General features: G+C 40.6%; 1 protein-coding gene across 1 annotated transcript in view; it reads right to left on the bottom strand.

The window, feature by feature from the left end:
* LOC142743460 (sialate:O-sulfotransferase 1-like) overlaps window positions 1–21737 on the bottom strand; it is a 159127-nt gene extending 137390 nt beyond the window's left edge. Inside the window, exon 1 of the mRNA XM_075854242.1 lies at window positions 21483–21737. The gene's annotated coding sequence lies outside the window, so the exon portion shown is untranslated. The remainder of the gene's footprint in view (window positions 1–21482) is intronic.
* Window positions 21738–21880: the final 143 nt, after the last annotated feature.

Below are 21880 nucleotides of genomic sequence, written 5' to 3'. Positions count from 1 at the left end.
CTCGAATACCAGAAACTTGGGATTCATTGCATGATGGAGACAAACGGCACCCAACAAAACCCATTGACTTTAATGCGTTCCGTAGGGTCTCCGTCATTGTTTCCGTTATTTTGCTGGACATAATAGTGCAGCATGCTGTGCTACTTTGTCAGTCAAAAATAACGGAATATGTAACGGAAGCTCCTAACGGAGACTCCGACAGAGATGTGAACAGAACCTTATCCATTTCAATGGCTGAGTTATTTAGAAAATGTCATTCAAGTGCTTATCAGGAGAGAGGGAATGATACATGATTTGATCATTAATGTTTCCCCACTGAAATTTTTTTGTTATGTACAAGAACAGAAAATGCTGAACAATAATCAAGTAAGGCCATCTACACATGGCAGTGATAGTCAGCCGTGCGACGGCTGTTAATTTAACGGCCGTCACACGGCCACAGTAAAAACAATAGACCCCAAACGGGGCTATTCACACGGGCGTTTTTGTTTTTTTTGACGGCCCGTGAATAAATGAAACAGGCCCTATTTTGGGCCGTTCTCACGGCCGCATGGCTCCCATAGTAGTCTATGGGGCTGTGTAAAACATATAGCCGTGCTTTCTGCCGCTCACTCTCTCCTCCTCCTCCTCGTGCGAAACAGATGCATGTGAGGACATTTTTTTGCTGTAGGTAGAGCCACAGCCCCCTTGTACATAGTACCCCCGTAGATGGAACAACACCCTTGTAGATAGCGCCACTGTAGCTCCCTTGTAGGAGCGGAATCCCTCTGGCCAGGGATTCCGCTCTTAGATGGAGCCCTTGACGTTACTATCCATATATGAACAGTGACATCAGGGGCAACTCCTGAAGCAGAATCCGCTACTACAGGGAGCTACAGTGGCGCTATCTACAGAGGGGTGTTCCATCAACAGGGAGTGCTATCTACAAGGGGGCAGTGGCACTATCTACAGGGGGCACTATGTACAGGGGGCTGTGTGGCAGTAGCTATAGAGGGCAGTGTGTGGCATTATCTATAGAGGGCAGTGTGTGGCATTATCTAGAAAGGGCAGTGTGTGGCATTATCTAGAAAGGGCTATCTGTGGCATTAAATTCATCCATTTTTAAAACGGACAGGGAAAAATGGGTGCAAAATGGGTCAAAAATCGTCCGTTAAGAACGGAAACACGACCCGGAGCGGAAATGATGTAAAACGGCTGAGAAAAACGGAGCAAAACTGATGGTTTTATCAGCTGACACTCGGACCCTATCGTGTGAATAGAGCCTAAAAGCAAAACACTATATAGCAGCAAATAGGAACAATAAGTGCTTACAAATAACAGCTAATGAAATGCTGCAAGCCGTTTAACCCCTTCATGCACCTTGACGTTAATGCACGTCAAGGTGTGCAGTAAGTTCTGCTCTCCCTGTTACCGATCGCCACTTTTAAGGGGTTTAGAGCAGATTGGCAGCCTCCACATGCAATCGCGGGGGCTGCCAATGGTTGTCAAGGCAACCGGAGGCCAAACAATGGCCTCCGGGCTGCCATGTACGGAGGCTGCATGCTGGAGGCTGGTCCCCATAGGCTTCCTGTCAGAGTGAAGTGTCACGCCACATCGACAGTTGGAATACATTACATAGGTAGTATAATGTATTCTAGCAGTGATCAGAGCTGCAAGTCTTCAAATCCCCTAGTGGGACAAAAAAATAAATTATATTTTATAAAAGTCTAAAAATAAAAGTTATAAGTTACAAAGACAAAAAATGCTTTTTTTTTCCTATAAGTATTTTTTTTTATAGGAAAATAATGAACACGTTAAAAAAAGTACAAATATTTGGTATCACCGCATTTGTAACAACCCAAACTATAAAAGTTATTTTTCCAACATGGTGAACACGGCAAAAAAAATATGTAAAAAAAACTATGCCAGAATCACAATTTTTTTTGGTCATCACCCCTCCCAAAATATAGAATAAAATGATTAAAAAGTCGAATGTACCCCAAAATAGTACCAATAAAAACTACAACCCATCCCGCAAAAAATAAGCCCTTACACAGCTTTTTTGACTGAAAAATAAAAAAGTTAAGGCTCTCAGAATATGGGGACACAAAAAATAAATCATTTTATAAAAAAGTGATTTTATTGCACAAACGCTGCAAAACATAAAAAAAAAAAAAACTATAGACCTATAGTATCGCCGGAATTGTATCAACTCGCAGAATAAAGTAAAATTGGCATTTATAGCCCAAGGTGAACGCCGTAAATTTTTTTTTATAAAAAACATTGTCAGAATTGATGGTTTTTGGTCACCTTGCTTGCCAAAAAATTTAATTAAAAAAAAGTGATCAAACAAAATTGCATGTACCCCAAAATGGTACCAATGAAAACTACAGATTGTCCTGCAACAAATAAGCCCTCACACAGCTCCGTTAGAGAAAAATAAAAAAGTTCTGGCTCTCAGAATATGGTGATGCAAAATGTGCAGGGTGTTCCAAAAGCGGAAAAGATAGGGCACAGTTTATCAGTGGGACACTGGCCACATATCTATGAATTATTATTTATTTACCCCATTATTATACCCGCTTATTGTACCCTGATGTACTCCGCACAGCTTACATATGCCCCCACATTATAAACTGAAATACCAGTAAAACCCCAAACAGAACAGAACCCTACAGCGTGCCCAAACAGCAGTTAATGTCCACAGAAATGGCATTGCCATACCCAGGAGAACCCGCTTAACATTTTATGAGGTATTTGTCTTCAGTGGCACAATATATTGGGCACTAAATTGGCATATCAGTGGAAAATTGTAATTTTTACTCTGCACCATCCACTGCACATTAACCCCTTTGCACACCATGACTTAATAGCAAGTCGGGGTGTGGGGGGTGTCACGCCATATGCTGCGGGTGTCAGCTGTGTATTACAACTGACACCCGGGACTAACGGACAGGAACAGAGATTGGGCTATTACAGAAGCCTTTAAAAATGACAATATACTGCAATACATTAGTATTGCAGTGTATTGTACCAGCAATCTAATGATCGCTGGTTCAAGTCCCCTAGGGGGACTAATAAAATGTGAAGAAAAAAAAAATATATATTTAATGTAAAAAAAAACAAAAAACAATTATTTTTCTTTAAAGTAAAAAATGAAAAGAACACAAAAAATTGGTATTGCTGCATCCGTAAAAGTCCAAACTATTACAATATACCATTATTTAACTTGCACGGTGAACGCTGTAAAAAATAAAGAATTTAAAACACCAAAATCGTTGTGTTTTGGTCACCTTAGTTCCCCAAAAAATTTAATAAAAAGTGCTCAAAAAGTTGTATGTACTAAAAAATGGTACCAATAAAAACGACAGTTCGTCCCACAAAAATAAGCCCTCACACCGCTCAATCAACCAAAAAAAAAAAAAAAAAAGTTATGCCTCTTAGAATGTGGTGAAACAAAACAATTTGTTTTTTAACAAATAGTTTACTTTGTAAAAGTGGTAAAATATTTTAAAAAAACAATATAAATTTGGTATCACCGTAATCATATCGAGTCGCAGAAAAAACTTAAGTTGGAATTTTTACTGCACGGTGAAGCCGTAAAATGAAAACCAAAAAACAATGGAGGAATCGCAGATTTTTCAAATTTCTGCATGCAAAGAATTTTATTTTCAGTTTTCGAGTACATTAAATTGTATTTTAAATGGTGTCAATAGAAACTACAACTCCTCCCGCTAGAAATAAGCCCTCACACCACTCTACTGACAGAAAAAGAAAGAACGTTATGGCTCTTGGAAAGCGGGGAGGGAAAAACGAAAAAGCAAAAATTGGACAAATTCGGAATGGGTTAATTGATTTCTAACAAAAAACATTTATGACCACATGTGGGGTATTGCTGTACTCGGGAGAAATTGCTTTACAAATGTTGGGGTGCTTTTTCCTCCTTTATCCTTTGTGAAAATTCAACATGTTAGTGGAAATAATGTTGATATTAATTTTCATGGCCTAATTCGAATAACTTCTACAAAAGAGCTGTGGGGTCTAAACGCTCACTATACCCCTAGATAGATTCCTTAAGTGGCATACTTTCCCAAATGGGTTCACTTTTGGGGGTTTCCACTGTTTTGGTCTCTCAGGGGCTTTGCAAATGCGACATGACACCCGAAAATCATTTCAGCTAAATTTGAGCTTTGAAATTGTATTACAAATGTTGGGGTGATTTTTCGCCTTTATTTCTTGTAAAAAGGTCTACGTTTTTTCAGTAAAAAAAGTAGATTTTCATCTTCACAGACTAATTCCAATGGATTCAGCAAAAAAAAACTGTTGTCAAAATGCTAACTATACCCCGAGAAAAATTAATTGAGGGGTGTAGTTTCCAAAATATGGTCACTTTTGGGGTTTTCCACTGTTTTGGTCCCTCCAGTGCATTGCAAACTCAACATGGCACTGAAAACTATTCCAGCAAAATCAGCGCTCCAAAATCCAAATGACACTCCTTCACTTCTGAGCCCTGCTGTGGGTCCAAACAGCAGTTTATGACCACATATGGGGTATTGCCGTAATCGGGAAAAATTGCTTTCACCTCTACTTTGCTTTAATTCCTGTGAAATGTGTAAAGGGTTAAAACCCTTTCTGAATGCTGTTTTGAGTACTTTGAGGGGTGCAGTTTTCAAAATGGGGTGATTTATGGGGACTTTCTAATATATAAGGCCCTCAAAGCCACTTCAGAACTGAACTGGTCCCTGAAAAAATAGCCTTTTGAAATTTTCTTGAAAAATGTGAGACATTGCTGCTAAAGTTCTAAACCTTGTAACGTCCTAGAAAAATAAAAGAATGTTCAAAAAATGATGCCAACATAAAGTAGACATATGGGATATGTGAAATAGTAACTATTTTGAGTGGTATTACTATCTGTTTGACAAGCAGATACATTTAATTTTAGAAAAATTATTTTTGCACAGTTTTACTAAATTTGTGTTTTTCACAAACAAATATTGAATTTATCGACCACATTTTTTGACTAACATAAAGTACAATATGTCACGAGAAAATAATCTCAGAATCACTTGGATAGGTAAAAGCATTCCAAAGTTATTATCACAAAAAGTAACAGGTCAGATTTGAAAAAAATCGGCTTCGTCCTCAAGGCCAAAACAGGCTCAGTCCTGAAGGGATTAAATCTGCAAAAACAATGTATTGGAAACCAGAGATGTTGGTGAGTCCTTCCATTGCCTTTTGATTGATCTTTATAAAAGATAATTATGAGGATGTCTATACACTCTGCATGTCTACTTAGCCTGTGGATTATCCAAAGTTCAAAGAATTCACTTTCCCAATATTTCCCTTCGCATCTCATAGTATCTTTATAATCCAAACAGAACAAGTGTTTTTAAATGTAGGCTGACTTAAAAAAACTAATTTACTAAATAGTTGGTGACCTAAAAATAAACTCATTTGTAATACACTTTCATTAGGTTTCCAGCTTTGTTTGACCAGGACAAGACCAGATAGATTTAAAAAAAAAAAAAATCAATAATAAAAAGTAAATCAGTTGATTGCTCCACAGAATTCTGGCTGTGTAGTCCGGACCGCCCCCTGTCTTATAAGAGATGTGAGGTGGCAGTTAAGACTATAGTCAGACTATTAAGCCCCTATCAACTACTTTTTTTATTATTTAATTTTTTTAATACAGCATCTTCTAATCAAAAACTAATATGTGTATTACAAAAGTGTTTTGCTTTATATAGCAGCTAATTATTAAAGTGAACATTTACTTTAAACCTTGGGGCCTATTCATTTTATGTTGCAGTCCTACTTTTGGCGGGCCGGAATGCTTGAGTTAAAAAAATAAAATAAACTCCTGGTTAAAATAGAATAGTAGACTACGCTATTCTATACAGATAAATACAGTAAAAAAATGCATACTGTGCGCTATTTGTTTACAATAGGAGCCTATTAACGACATACCCCACTGTATACCTATACTGTGGGATAAGTCACACCCTTCACTTGGGAGATACTTCCAACGTGTACGTCCAACGTTGAGCATTAACATGATTTGAATACAGCCGAAAAAATTCAAGATGACTTGTGCACAATGTTTGCTCATACATGGAAGTCCAATTACATACTCTATTTAAAAGTAAATTAATGACCTCACTCAGGGGATGATTGGGAGTTATTAATGATTTTCCTTTTTGTGGAAAAGGTGCAGTTAATCTATGGCAGCAAATTTCTCAAGCTGTTCTCTTGTTGAGGATAAGGGCTCATGCACAAGCCCATATTACGCTCTGTATAAGCTCCGCAATAGGTCACCTGTAGAAATCTATGAGGGCATACTGTAGCTCTGAATGCCTACGATTTAATGCAAAGATACACAGAGGTCTTTTTCTGTTGGTGCCAAAAGGTCTCGGATAGAATTTTTTTTTTACCATTTACCATCTGATACCATATTACTACTTAAAGGGGTTCTCCGAGACTTTTATATTAATGGTCTATCCTTAGGATACTGTAGGTCATCAATTTTAGATTGGCAGGGGTCCGAACTCCCACTGAACTGATATTGATAAAATATCCTAAGGATAGGCCATCAATATGAAAATCTTGGAGAACCCCTTTAAGTAGGTAATATGTAATATGGTATCAGATGGTACATGGTACAATTTTTTTCTATCCCCATCTTATAGAGTGATGGCATATTGCTACTTTATGATCGGAGCAGGTCCGGCCACTGGGACCTCCACTGATCCGGATTATGAAGGGACCGCAGAGCTGATTTAGTGCTGCGTCTCCATCACTATTTTTCCCTGTACATTAGCGCCAGTACAGCCACCTGCAGCACGGTTCTATTCAACTAAATTGGGCTAAATGCAGTTCCCTGTACAGGTAGGAGCTCTGCTGTGTAGGGAATACTTAGAGGGGGATGCAGCCCTAAGCGCTGCGGCCTATTCATTCTCAGCATCGGTGGGGGTCCAAGCGGTTGGTCCCCCACGATCATAAAGTTATGGCATATCCTAGCAATGTGCTATCACTTTTTAAGATGGGAATAACCCTTTAATATGGTGCCATTCGGAAGCATCATCCAACAGCAAACAAAGTCCCTACAGTTCTGTAGTATGGCGCTGTAAGTATTCGGTTTCTCACGATACCGGCTCTATGCACATGGCTCAGCCCTGTGCATTAGCCCTGAAGGTGATTACTATTCATTACTACTACATTAGAGTTACCCACATTTAAATTAACTGTCATGATAGGTGTAAATTATTACTCATTTAAATCAGTCACTTATTGAAGTGATTCAGAACAAAATCCCATGAAACGGATTATCTCATGCTCATCTTGATAGACTGGCCTTTAAGTCAATACAAGTATGTCAAAAGCAATATAAACAGCAATAATTTCTGGTGCTGGGTAAAGATCTTTGTGTTGGCTAGTAATGTTTGTGCTGACTGAAACAGTCAATCAGATGCTAAATAATCGCAAATTATGAGATGTTAAGTAATATCCATGTACCTACTTCTATACCTAATAAATCTACCTTCAAAACAAAGGGAATTTTTTATGTGCTTTTAAAGCGTATAGATAAGATAAGACTCTGACCACACTAGCGTATTGGGTTCTGTTCATGAAGGTACCATGACACCTTTGACAGATCCATTTTGAAGATCCCAATGAATCTTGATGCACCTCATTGGCTTATAATGAGGTCTACCAGGTTTAGCACTGTAGACTGAGCTATTATAGGTGGATTTCACTACAGATAACGCAACAAGCAAAAGGAGTGACAGGAAATGTATGTTTGTCAGTGAGTTACCGTTTGTGATTTTGTAATAATTTTTGGTGATTTTTTTTTTTCATTTTCTATGTCATTATCTACCGTTTTTTTGGACTACAAGATGCACTTTTTAACAAGAATAATCTTGCTAAAGAGTCCCTGCTTCTTATAATCGGCAGACAACAGGATCGGCTGCGCCAGACCCCCCTGACCGCTTCCTTATCCCCTTCACGAAACCCATGACGTGCCAGTACGTCATGGAGCGGGGGGGGGGGGGTCATGTTTGGAGCGGGCTCACATGTGGAGCCCGCTCGATACACTGCAGGTGTCAGCAGTGTTTTACAGTTGACACGCTGCTTTAACGGCCAGGAACAGCAATGTTCCTGGCTGTTTAACTAGTTAGAGGGGTTTTCCCATGAGCGACATTTATGACATATCCACAGAATATGTCATAAATTTCAGATAGACGCGGGTCCTACCTCTGGGACCTGCACCTATCTCTAGAACAGGGCCTCAACCCCGTTCCAGCTTTATGTACTCACGCTGCCTCCCAGCCACTTACTGATTACAAGGTTGGGAGTTACAGAAACAGTGTAAGTGGCCGGTAGGCAGCGCGAGTACAAAAAGCTAGAACGGGGTTAAGGGGACCCTGTTCTAGAGATAGGTGCGGGTCCCAGAGGTGGAACACGCATCTATCTGACATTTATGACATATACTGTGGATATGTCATAAATTTCCCTCATGGGAAATGTATAGAATAGTCAAAAGCGACCGCTGCATTTAAACCATTAGGAGGGGGACGTCCCACTCCGACACCCCAATTGGCCCCCCGCAATGTGATTGGGGGGCGCCGATGGTTGTCATGGCAGCCCGGGTGCCTAATGAAGTGTACCAGGTCTGCCTTCAGCCTGCATCTGCTAAGCCATGCCTCCGGCAGGGCTTAGCAGAAGCCTTATAAAATTGACAATATACTGCAAGTTAGATAAATTCAGGGGTGTAAATAGAAAAAAAAAATATTAAAAGTAAAAAAAAAATGCTACATTTTTTTTTATCGCTGCACCCGTAAAAGTCCAAACTATTACAATATACCATTATTCAACTCACAGAGTGAAAGGCGTAAAAAAAAGTAAGACACTAGAATCGTGTTTTTGGGTCACCTCAGCGCTAAAAAAAATTAACTAAAAAGTGATCAAAAAAATCAAATGTACCAAAAAATGGTGCCAATAAAACTACAGCTCGTCCCGCAAAAAAACAACGCTCACAGCTCTCAATTGATGAAAAAATATTAAAAGTTATGGCTCTCAGAATGTGGTGAAACAGAACAATTTTTTTTTAACAAATAGTTTTTTCTTTGTAAAAGTAGTAAAATATGAAATTATTTTTTCCTTTTTTTTGTTGTCTAAAACATGGGTGTGTCTTATAGTCTGAAAACCCCGGAATATTAAAAAACAAAACAAACTAAAATCTTGCAGTTTTCACTCTGGCGACTGAGCCTCGTAATAGGCTGACACTTCCTGTTCTATAGTGATCTCTTCTCAAGAGTCATCTCATTATCATCACAGGCAGGATTATAATGAAAGGTAACAACTCTATATAGATAACACAAGATCCACCATTGACAATAGGTGATGGACACAGCCCCCCTCCTCCCGCTTCCAGTACAATCGTCTCTCCACAGGTGACAGAGCATGACTAGAACACTCTCTCATAGAAGTCAATTATATATATAGATGATACATTTCGGGTAGTGTAAGCCAATATGTATGTATAATAATGACTGGTGTACAAGTGTGACATTTAGGTGCGACAGTTGGTCTGATTTTTTTTCTGTGCTAACTAGGTAATTCCCATCATTCATTGTATTTTAAAGCTTGAAAAGTATGGTAATCTGCACCTAGAAGAACCTCTGAACTAATACTTTCAATTACAACTTCAATGTTGTAATATATTATTTACATTATAAAAAGTAATCTTGGCTCAAGAAGCTGAATCTCATTATAATTCCTTGTTATTAAACATAACATTACTATAGATATGCTATACTTTTCTAGTACTGTATGTGGTCCAATGTACTCCATATTATAAAGAATAAAGGTCACAGTCAGACTGCAAGAGCAGGAATAGAACCAGTATATTGAGGACTCTTTAGAAAGGCTTGGTCTGGGACTACTACTTACTTGATATTGGCCAAACCATAGATAAGAGAGATATGTTAGACACTGTGTAGCTTCTTCCTGCTCAGACATTATAGAACAAGGGACGGGTGAGGTAATGGTTCCTTGTGCACCCAGTGTAGCTGACTTTACCTAAGGAAAGACCTTTGAATGCTATTGGATTCTGCTGAACATATACCAATAACATTTAGAGGGGAATTTATTAAGCACTCTACTCTGGCGTAGCAGAGTATCAATGTGATTGTTGTGCCAAAATTTAGAGACTTTTCTATTTTTCCGCTGCCTCCACCACGGTTTGCTTTTTTTTTTTTAAATGGGCAGGGCTTAGAGAGATGGGCCTTTGCGGCGCAATACATTTACACCAGAAAACTTGCATAAATTATAGCGCAATCTCATAGTTTAATAATTTAGGAGCATCTAACTCCAGAATTTTTTAGATTAAGAATCGGCTATGAAACGCCAGTCTTAATAAATTCACCCCTTAACAAAGAGACAGATATAGCCGTCACTAGCAGGAGTTAGTTCCCATATTGTGATGGATATATCGGTCACTCTGATTAGCGGCAGGAGCACGGCTGTTACTATTGGAGAGTACTCAGATTGCGGTAGTTTAACTCCTTAGATGCCGCAGTTAATAGCGACCGCGGCATCTAATGTGTTTGACAGAGGGAGGGTGCTCCCTCTATCACCCCATTGGCACCCCCACGATGCTATCGTGGGGCGGCGAGTGGTTTCCATGGCAGCTGGGGGCCTAAAAAAAATACCCCCAGGTTTGCCTTCAGCAACTGCTTATTAGGCTATGCCAAAAACGGCTCCAGAAGTGACATGCGCTTCTTTTTACGGGGCATTGTTTTACGGGGCTTTTTTTCAAATGGCCACGTAAAAAACGGCCCGGGCGTAACGAAACACAGTTTTTCCCATTGAAATCAATGGGCAGACATTTGGAGGCATTCAGCTTCCGTTTTTTCGGGGCGCTTGAAAATAAGCCGTGTGAACATACCCATAAAAAAAGTTTATGAAAAAAATAAAAAGAGTACAGTAAAAAAAAAAAATGTTGTTGCATAAAAAGTGGTCTTATTTAGTAAAAGTCTAAAACAAAAATAACACATACATGGTATGACCGCGATTGTAATGACGCGAACAATGAAGTTAACACATTAAACATGCCGGGTGAATGGTGTCCCAAAAAATAAAAGTTAATCAATAAGTCCCATGTACCCTAAAATAGTATCAATGAAAACTACACATTGTCCTGCAAAAAACAAGCCTAAAGCAACAGAAAAATAAAAGAGCTACGGCTCTTGAAGTGCGACAGTGAAAAAAACAAAAATTATTCTTGGTCGTTAAGTGGTTAATGTCTACACTGCATTCCAAATTATTATGCAAATGTTATTTTTCGCTGATTTTCCTAAATAGTCGATGCAAATGACAGTCAGTATAATCTTCAAGCCATCAACCGTTGGCGTATAATGCGAATTTTATTGAACACATCTCCTAATGAGAACAGATTTTTTTCAGAAGTAAAAAACTCAACATGCACTGCTTCAAATTATTATGCACAACAGAGATCAAAACATTTTAAAGTTGTAAAGAGAACCAAAATGGTCATTTGTTGAATTTGCAGCATCAGGAGGTCATATTTACAGAAATCAAAAGCTCTTTCAATCAAAAAAAACTTAACAGGCCAAGTTACATGTTAACATAGGACCCCTTCTTTGATATCACCTTCACAATTCTTGCATCCATTGAATTTGTGAGTATTTGCACAGTTTCTGCTTGAATATCTTTGCAGGATGTCAGAATAGCCTCCCAGAGCTTCTGTTTTGATGTGAACTGCCTCCCACCCTCATAGATATTTTGCTTGAGGATGCTCCAAAAGGTTCTCAATAGGGTTGAGGTCAGGGAAACATGGGGGCCACACCATGAGTTTCTCTCCTTTTATGCCCATAGCAGCCTATGACACAGAGGTATTCTTTGCACCATGAGATGGTGTATTGTCATGCATAAAGATAATTTTGCTACGGAAGGCACGGTTCTTCTTTTTGTACCACAGAAGAAAGTGGTCAGTCATAAACTCTACGTACTTTGCAGAGGTCATTTTCACACTGTCAGGGACCCTAAAGGGGCCTACCAGCTCTCTCCCCATGATTCCAGCCCAAAACATGACTCCGCCACCTCCTTGCTGACGTTGCAGCCTTGTTGGGACATGGTGGCCATTCACCAACAATCCACTACTCCATCCATCTGGACCATCCAGGGTTGCACGGCACTCATCAGTAAACAACACGGTTTGAAAATGAGTCTTCATGTATTTCTGAGCCCACTGCAACCGTTTCTGCTTGTGAGCATTGTTTAGGGGTGGCCGAATAATAGCTTTATGCACACTTGAAAACCTCTGGAGGATCCTACAGCTTGAGGTTCGCGGGACTCCAGAGGCACCAGCGGCTTCAAATACCTGTTTGATGCTTTGCAATGGCATTTTAGCAGCTGCTCTCCTAATCCTATTATTTTGTCTGGCAGAAACCTTCCTCATTATGCCTTTATCTGAACGAACTCGTCTGTGCTCTAAATCAGCCACAAATCTTTTCACAGTACGATGATCGCGCTAAAGTTTTCTTGAAATATCCAATGTTTTCATACCTTGTCCAAGGTATTGCACTATTTCACGCTTTTCGGCAGGAGAGAAATCCTTTTTCTTTCCCATATTGCTTGAAACCTGTGGCTTGCTTAATAATGTTGAACGTCCTTCTTAAGTAGTTTTCCTTTGATTGGGCACACCTGGCAAACTAATTATCACAGGTGTCTGAGATCGATTACAATGATCCAAAGAGCCCTAAGACCCAATACCATCCATGAGTTTCATTGAAAAACTAATAATTAAATGTTTATGACACTTAAATCCAATGTACATAATAATTTGGAACATGGTGTATAGATACCGTAGCTTGAGACGTACAGATTTGATGATGATGAGTATGTCTAAGAAGCAGACCGGAGTTTAACCTTTGGCACAACTCATTAGGATATTGCAATGTGTTATCCGTGGGTACGATTAGACAGCATGTAATTCTTAAGGCCCTATTCATACGACAGGGCTTCCTGGCCATGTGACGCAGTCAGTGGTGGATTATCATTAGGGCGGTGCGGGCGGCCGCCCGGGGCCCAAGTCTCCCGGGGGGCCCATGGCCGACCGAACCACACATGATCGCACGGCCCCCCTCATGCCCGGTGTGGCGTCACTAGCACCGGAGGGGGCCCCGGTGCTAGCGGCAGCCACATTCACACATCAATGAAAAGTTACTATAGTAACTGGGGCCTATGCCCTACAGTTGATGGAGTGAGGACCAGCGGCCGAAGAGGAGGTAAGTTTAATTTTATCGTCTTGCTGATGGGTTGGGGGTCAGACACCCGGGACCCCCACTAATCAGCTGTTTTGAAGGGGTTGCAGAGGCTCGTACGAGCGCTACTTCCCCTTCATTCCGGTCACTTTCTCACTCTGAATCGTGGACACGGACGTGTCTGCGATTCACAGTGTGAGAAAGTGCGGGAAATGAAGGGGAAGCAGCACTCGTAAGAGCGGCTGCAACCCCTTCAAAACAGCTGATTGGCGGGGGTCCCGGGTGTCTGACCCCAACCCATCAGCTATTGATGGCCTATACTGAAGATAGGCCATCAATGTTTAAACCTTTAAAGCCTACCGTGTGTTAGGGTATGTGCACACACACTAATTACGTCCGTAATTTACGGACGTATTTCGGCCGCAAGTACCGGACCGAACACAGTGCAGGGAGCCGGGCTCCTAGCATCATAGTTATATACGATGCTAGGAGTCCCTGCCTCTCTGCAGGACAACTGTCCCGTACTGTAATCATGTTTTCAGTACGGGACAGTAGTTCCACGGAGAGGCAGGGGCTCCTAGCATCGTACATATGTATGATGCTAGGAGCCCGGCTCCCTGCACTGAGTTCGGTCCGGGACTTGCGGCCGAAATACGTCCGTCAATTACGGACGTAATTAGTGTGTGTGCACATACCCTTAGGCTTAGATACCCCAGCTTATACTGCATAAGCATACTGTCTGCTGGATCCTGTATCTAAGCCTACATTAGGCTTAGATACAGGATCCAACAAACAGTATCACACATGCACATGGGCCCTGTATCTGGGGCCCTGTATCTAAGGCCCTGTTCACAACACCGCTGCCTTTCCATTGAGGGGTTCCATCTGGTTAACCCCTCAACATAAAGGCAAATGGAAATCTTAGCTTCCGTTTGCATCACCATTGATCTCAATGGTAATGGAAACTTTGCTAAAGATTTCCGTTTGGGGGGGATATTCATTTATATCTATAGGGGGCTGTGTGTAACTCTCTCTACGGGGGGGATGTGTGATATCTACAGGGGGCTGTGTGTGGCACTATGTACAGGGTGCTGTGTGTATGTGGAGTTTTACAGTGTGTGGTATTATTATATTCAGGCGCGCAGTGTTTGGTGCTATTATATTTAGGGGTACAGTATGTGGCACCATGATAACTTTATTTTCATTTATAGATGTGGAAATGTTGGAAAAGTGAGGAGTCGAAGACAGCTGAGTGGCAAATTCTTCAGAAATCAGTCATGGCCGGGAGAAGTCGTCATGTGCTCTGGACCGGATGGAGAAGAAAAGAGGAAAAAAACTACCAGAATCTGAGACGTCGTCACATGTGAGTCACTAGATTTATAGAGAATCTGTCACCTCTCCTGACATTTTTATTATAGGAAATCCTTGTATTTCACAAAAAGTCTTTCTGCAGTCCAGGACTGATAGACAATTCCCCTTGTCAGGAGGATGTGTCCCTGCACAGTGTGATACTGTCAGTATGTAGGGACACAGCCCTGTGACAAGGGGAATCCGTAACACCCATTTGTTAATGCTTGCCCAAAAAGGTATTGTTAAAAATAGTTACGGCGCGGCAGGGCGGCGGTGCGCAAGGGGGGGCCCAAGTTTGGGTAACAGCCCAGGGCCCATAGTCTACTTAATCCGCCACTGGACGCAGTAGGAGCAATCACACGGCTGTTTACCAGGCCGTCAAAGAATGGAACATGCCCTATTTCGGGCCGTTCTCCCGGCTGCACGGCTCCCATAGAAGTCTATGGGGCTGTGTAAAACACGGCTGTCACTTGGATGTTATCCGAGTGATGGCCATGCTTTCTGCTGCTTGCTCCCTTGTCCTCCTCATGGTGCGAAGTGCATGTGAGGAGCAGGAGGAGGAGATTTTTTGCTCCCTATAGGAGCGTAATCACTAATCCACGGCCACAGCTTCGGCTGAAGCTGTGGCCAGGGATTCCGCTCCAGGAGAAGTCAGGGACTTTCCCTGGAGTAGTCCCCTAATCCTGAAGCGGAATCCCCGGCCACAACGGCCGGTGATTCCGCTCCAGGAGAAGTTCCTGACTTCACAGTCCATATATAGACAGTGACGTCAGGGACTTCTCCTGAAGTGGAATCCATGGTCACAGCCGTCCCTGACACAGCTGTGTCCGGTGATTCCGCTCCAGGAGAAGTCACTGTCCATACTGTATATGGACAGTGAAGTAAGGGACCGCTCCTGGAGCAGTCTATGACGTCACTATCCATATATGGACAGTGAAGTCCGGGACTTCTCCTGGAGCAGTCTCCTACAGTGGCGCTATGTACAAGGGGGCTGTGTGGTACTACCTACAGGGGGACTATGGCAGTATCTACAGGGGGCTGTGTGGCAGTATCTACAGAGGGCAGTGTGTGGCTAAAAAATTTAACAAATGAAATTCATTTGTTTTCAAAACGGACAAAAAACTGATGCAAAACGGGTCAAAACCGGGCGTTAAAAACGAAAACATGGCCTGGAACAAAAACGGAACGGATGCAAAACGGCCGAGAAAAACGGACCAAAATGTCAGTTGGACCCTGTTGTGTAAATAGAGACTAACTCAATGAGTTATAAAACAAATAGTTAATGTATAGCCCACTAATTATTTTTTCTTAAAAAAACAGGTTTTTTTATAATTAAATTTTGTGCTTCTAATACATTAGACTATGGATTGAGGTTTCACTTCTTCAGCGCACTGATCCTACTCCTCCCTATCAATGTTGTCAAATTCTTGGTGCCTCACAGCTGCCTCTAGGAGGCCCATTCTGTATACAAGTGTGTATGGATCCTCTGCTGGTCTTGCAGTCATCATTTTAGGGAATAGATCAGTGCACCTTACTCAATAAACGAAACACAAACCTTCTATTAAACAGATTAGAAAATGAGCAATATAATTATAGAAACTATTTCCTCAAATAAAACCAAAATACTGTGTGCAATACGCCTCAACACATTCAGTTCTTTTGCATACATACGTATACATGATTTCAGGAGGAATATGTTATTCATATGTCCATGAATTACTTTATCAAGTTTTAGGAGTGAACCCTACAGCCCTACAGTCCTTCTGGTACAATTCACTAATGTGCAAGAAAAGATTGAGAATGAAGCCGTCTCCATGACAACAGAATATTTACTCGGAGGAGATATTTAACAAAAGGTGCAATCGAGTTCCCCTCACTACAACTGTTGTAAGTTGGGGAATGTTATAGACTCATGCTTAATAAAGGTCCTTAATGCCCAAAAATAAAATGTACATTTTAACTGAGAAACTATTACAATGTACCAATGTAGTTTGTAAGAGTTCCGATGTCAGGAATTTAAAGAGGCTCTGTCACCAGATTTTGCAACCCCTATCTGCTATTGCAGCAGATAGGCGCTGCAATGTAGATTACAGTAACGTTTTTATTTTTAAAAAACGAGCATTTTTGGCCAAGTTATGACCATTTTTGTATTTATGCGAATGAGGCTTGCAAAAGTCCAACTGGGCGTGTATTATGTGCGTACATTGGGGCGTTTTTACTACTTTTACTAGCTGGGCGTTTTGACGAGAAGTATCATCCACTTCTCTTCAGAACGCCCAGCTTCTGGCAGTGCAGACACACAGTGTGTTCTCGAGAGATCACGCTGTGACGTCACTCACTTCCTGCCCCAGGTCCTGCATCGTGTCGGCCACATCGGCACCAGAGGCTACAGTTGATTCTGCAGCAGCATCAGCGTTTGCAGGTAAGTAGCTACATCGACTTACCTGCAAACGCCGATGCTGCTGCAGAATCAACTGTAGCCTCTGGTGCCGATGTGTCCTCGCTGGTCCGACACGATGCAGGACCTGGGGCAGGAAGTGAGTGACGTCACAGCGTGATCTCTCGAGAACACGCTGTTTGCACTGCCAGAAGCTGGGCGTTCTGAAGAGAAGTGGATGATACTTCTCATCAGAACGCCCAGCTAGTAAAAGTAGTAAAAACGCCCCGATGTACGCACATAAGACACGCCCAGTTGGACTTTTACTTTAAACACGCCCACTTGGACTTTTGCAAGCCTCATTTGCATAAATACAAAAATGGTCATAACTTGGCCAAAAATGCTCGTTTTTTAAAAATAAAAACGTTACTGTAATCTACATTGCAGCGCCTATCTGCTGCAATAGCAGATAGGGGTTGCAAAATCTGGTGACAGAGCCTCTTTAAGATGTTTGACATTCTATATCAGTTTCTTGTAATTGGACTTTTCAGGATAGTGAAACTAATTCTAATGTCTTACTAGAATATTCATATTTTTATTTACTAAGCTTCTGAAAGTTTTTACATGTATGTTACTGGATAGAATTAGTACTTCTATTTATGAGCTCATTTTTATTTGAAATTATTGCCCATAAAGGGAACCTGGGCAGGCCCCCTGTAGATACCTGAATCAGTGGGAACAAATGTAGTAAAAAATAGTAAATACATTCATCTCCTCCCCCACCCCAAATAGCAAACATGGCCAGAAAGAGTAGTCCTCCCCCCAGACTACTTGCAAACTGGGCATTACCTAGTTCTACATAGCCAGGGATGCATTCTCGATAGCCAATGTCACATAGCTTAGAGATGAGGGACATATGTGGCAAATTATTTTCCAAACACCCAATTGGCATTTAAGGGGACTGTTTAGTGGATACCACTGCACCTTCTAGTACAACGTTATAAGGGCATCTTAAAAAAATTATGACCAGGGACATATAATAGAATAGGCAAAAAGAGCATTTGCCCCGAGGCCTCCACCACCTAAGGGTCCCTACTATCATGTCCTAACCATGGACTAAACTTATGTCATGGTATTAGCTCTAGTATTTTTTAGCAACATATAGAATCAATATTTGAGCATTACATAGCAAGTATATTACGGTGTTGTTGTGTTTTCACTGTATGGCACTATAATATACACACTATATGACAGTATTATATGGCCACTGTATCGTACTGTAGTTTTGCACTGTATGATGATAATATTTAGCTAAAATGTAAGAAGTATTGTGTACATATTACTCTCTACCCCCCCCCCCCCTCAGACAAACGTTTTACTAGTGGTCTACACAGACCTTGATCCAGGTTTCTCTTGTTTCTTAAAAGTTGTTTCATCAAGTCAGAGCTGAGAACCGCTGTAGGAGATCAGTTTCCTCTCTGGCCTACCCAGCCCATTTATAGATCGCATGGCGTCTAATACTATAAATGTATGGCCAAGGAAAATTTCCGCCGACAACAACAATGGCTCGCCAGGGGTATTAAGAGCTCATTATTTTTAGGAATTCTCATAAATGTGGATGCCTTTTTTGAAAAACCTGATGCTGTGTGGGCTCTCCTGAAGAAGCGCTAGTCCTGCTGGTGCACTCCCAGGCAATAACGCTAGATAGCCCTATTTTTTTTTCTGATTAGGGAGAACAGATTGACTTTTGGAATGTATCCAGTATCTGAGACACATTATTCCATGCAAACCCTTGTCCTTGATTTTTTTTAAATTATGTGAATGCCAAAGTTTCTTAAAGACACAATTACTTTAATTTCTCAAAGGCACAAATAAAACAAAAGCGGCAGGTGCTCTTTAAGCTTTTAAGTAACCCACTAGAATAATTATTCACATACTGAGAAATGAATTCTCGGGAATGTGTGAACACAGGGCCTTTACAGGTAAGAAAATAGTGAAATTATATCTGGAATATTTAACTTCTTCTAACTTTATTCTAACCAATACTATTCTACACTTAACACCATCAATGTAACTTAAATGTAATGTAAACTGAAAACACTAAGCGACTGACAGCATAAAGGTGTTCAATAGCTCATGGGCTGCCACCTACCATTGGACTGAGGGGGTTACATTGAGTGCATGATTGATCTTTCCAAACAATAAGCCTACAGCTCCTAAAGAAACTTAAAGGAAAACAAAGCAATGAGGAGTTCAGTTGGGAATACTTCTCAGAAGGGGATCCCAAGAACTTAAAGGCACAATCTGTAGCTTGACTCTAGAGACAAGCTGAACCTTCTTTCCACTGTTGTGAAGCAGATACATAATAAAGTACCACCTAGTCAAATTATAAGTGAATATGCCTTAAAGGGGAAGTCATACAAATAAAAGTAAGAACACGTGTTTGTAGCAGAGCTGAATTTGTCATTAAACTCTTTGGGATTATATTGATGGCTCATTGCAATGTCAAGATAAGGTAGTAAATTTACTAGCACTTCTATGTAGATCCACAGATATCACATGTGCACTGCTGCTTGCTATATATTACAGAACTAAATTTATTAAAGGATCAAAAGCTCCATAGTAATAAACAATCATTATAATAATGTCAAAAGAATAAGTTTATGCTGAAAAAGGAACTTTCCCAGAATACTAGTCATGTTCTTTGTCACTGTCACACCATAATATTCTGTTTTCTCAGGGCAAGAAGCAAATTAATGCATATTATTATCATTTCTCATTGTAGAACTTTCCGTAAGGCAATTTCAGACTGGCACTTTGAGCTCATTATATATTGGTAATATATTTTTTGTGCTATAATTCATGTTGCCGGATCATTTTTTACATATACTGTTTAAGAAGGTTAATTTACAGTCTTGCCCAGAAACACTAAATCAAAATCTACACGTAATGGAGGGATTAAATATGATTTAGAACAATGACTTAATGGATGCCCTCTCTGCTAGTCAATGTTTTTTTAAACAATTTAAAAAATTATGGATTTTTCGAAGCATTTTTAGCAAGTATAGCACAGAAATCTACTTGGGTTTGAAAGATATATTACACATTATTATTCGTCAATGACTAAACCTCAGTCAAATGAAAAAAAACTTTGGGTACTCCATAATGTGCTTGAATGCATAAACATTATATATAAACATAACGTGGATTGGGATCATAAATAATCAAATAAAAGGACGGAGATAAAATCTTGGCACTGAGGAGGCTTGCTAAGGACTGGTGTTCTCTTCCTAGCACATAAGGGGTTACTTAGCCATTCAGAATGGGTTACATTCACATGTATTATTGTACTGCTCCCTGCACTCCTTAAAGAAACAGAACTCCCACAACGCAAACGATGAAAAGAAAAAAAGGCAAATTGTCCCTTGTGAGGCATAAAAATAACTGCATTTAAACAATTTCTATTCCCAAGCCCCAGTTATTTGCCTGGTGCGCTCATGATCTGCAATTATCATTTGCATTCTATTTATATAGTCAGTCATGTACTGTATATAGCCTTTTGCATAATGAACAGTCACACATTGGAAACCGGGGAAGGTAATGACTGAAATGGATGGGAATAGGAAATACAAGGAGCTGACTGTGCCTGCCACTGACTGGGAACAATCTGCGGGCTCCATGACGGTGAGGAGTTGGAATATACTTACAATGGGTCAATAGCTGATTCAACAGGAAAAGACAGAGTATAGAAGTAAAACATCTCTAGTGACACAAGATAGATACTGAACTTCAATCTAAATGCTCAATACAATATTACTAAATAGGGTTCTCCATCCCATTCTGCCGGTTTATGAAATCTGGGGGAAATACTATAGTTTAGTCTTTAGATATGGCAAATTTCCTTGTATATATATATATATATATATATATATATATATATATATATATATATATATATATATAAAACAGTTTGAGACTTTTTGATGTTGTTTGGGACACTTACGGCTAAAACTTTTTAAGGCCATGTAAACATAAAACATTCTGCAACATTTTCAAGTACACAAAAGTATTGTAAATATAGGACAGCAAATGACTGCTGTGAAGTGTTCTCATGTAGGACATACTCCGAAGGACATTGTGAGACTTTTTAACCACAGCTGAGACATTTTCATATCAAAGAGGAATTTATTATACATGTAAAATGTTTAAGAGGCACATCCAATATTTCATGCAATATTTGTACACTGGGAAAGGAATTAAGATGCAATGGACTATAACCCCAATCCTCTAGTGGGGTTCTAGAGTACATGATGAAATCTCTTCCAATACAGTATAAGAGAGTTCTGTGTAAAAGTGGCATCTTGTGCTACAATATCGTGGAAAAACATTTTAAATGCAACAGTCAATGAATTAGCATCAAGTTCACAGGGAAGAGACCGCTGGAATCCACAGACGTACGAGACACAGGGATGTAACCACATAAAACTTACCTGTGAGATATAGGAGGAGGAAAAAGTAACACTCCAATAGGCTATGCAGAATGACAGGTTAAATCCAGCTCCGAATGGCATCCCATGCCAGCCTCTCGTGCCCACACACAGGGTGAGAGCTACTCAGTAGTCGCGCAGTGTTGTGTGCCCGCATGCATGCATTCTGTGTGCTCCACTACCTCCAGCTGTTTATATCAGTAACTAACCGAGCAGCAAGCTAGAAGCCTCAATCCGCGCATGCTCAGTGCTGCCCTTCACTGCTGCTGCTGCTTCCATCCACTCACAGACATCTGCGGGGTCCTAGCGACTTCTTCTGACCACAGCGCACAAGATGCATGAAGAGAAGACAGACGCCCGTACAGCTGCGCTCCAGCTGCGACCCCGACTGCACCTGTGCC

Source organism: Rhinoderma darwinii, chromosome 2 (genome assembly GCF_050947455.1).
Source record: "Rhinoderma darwinii isolate aRhiDar2 chromosome 2, aRhiDar2.hap1, whole genome shotgun sequence".
Classification (NCBI taxonomy): Eukaryota; Metazoa; Chordata; class Amphibia; order Anura; family Rhinodermatidae; genus Rhinoderma; species Rhinoderma darwinii.
Note: the sequence above shows the minus strand (reverse complement) of the source record. Positions and strands in the feature narration are given on the sequence as shown.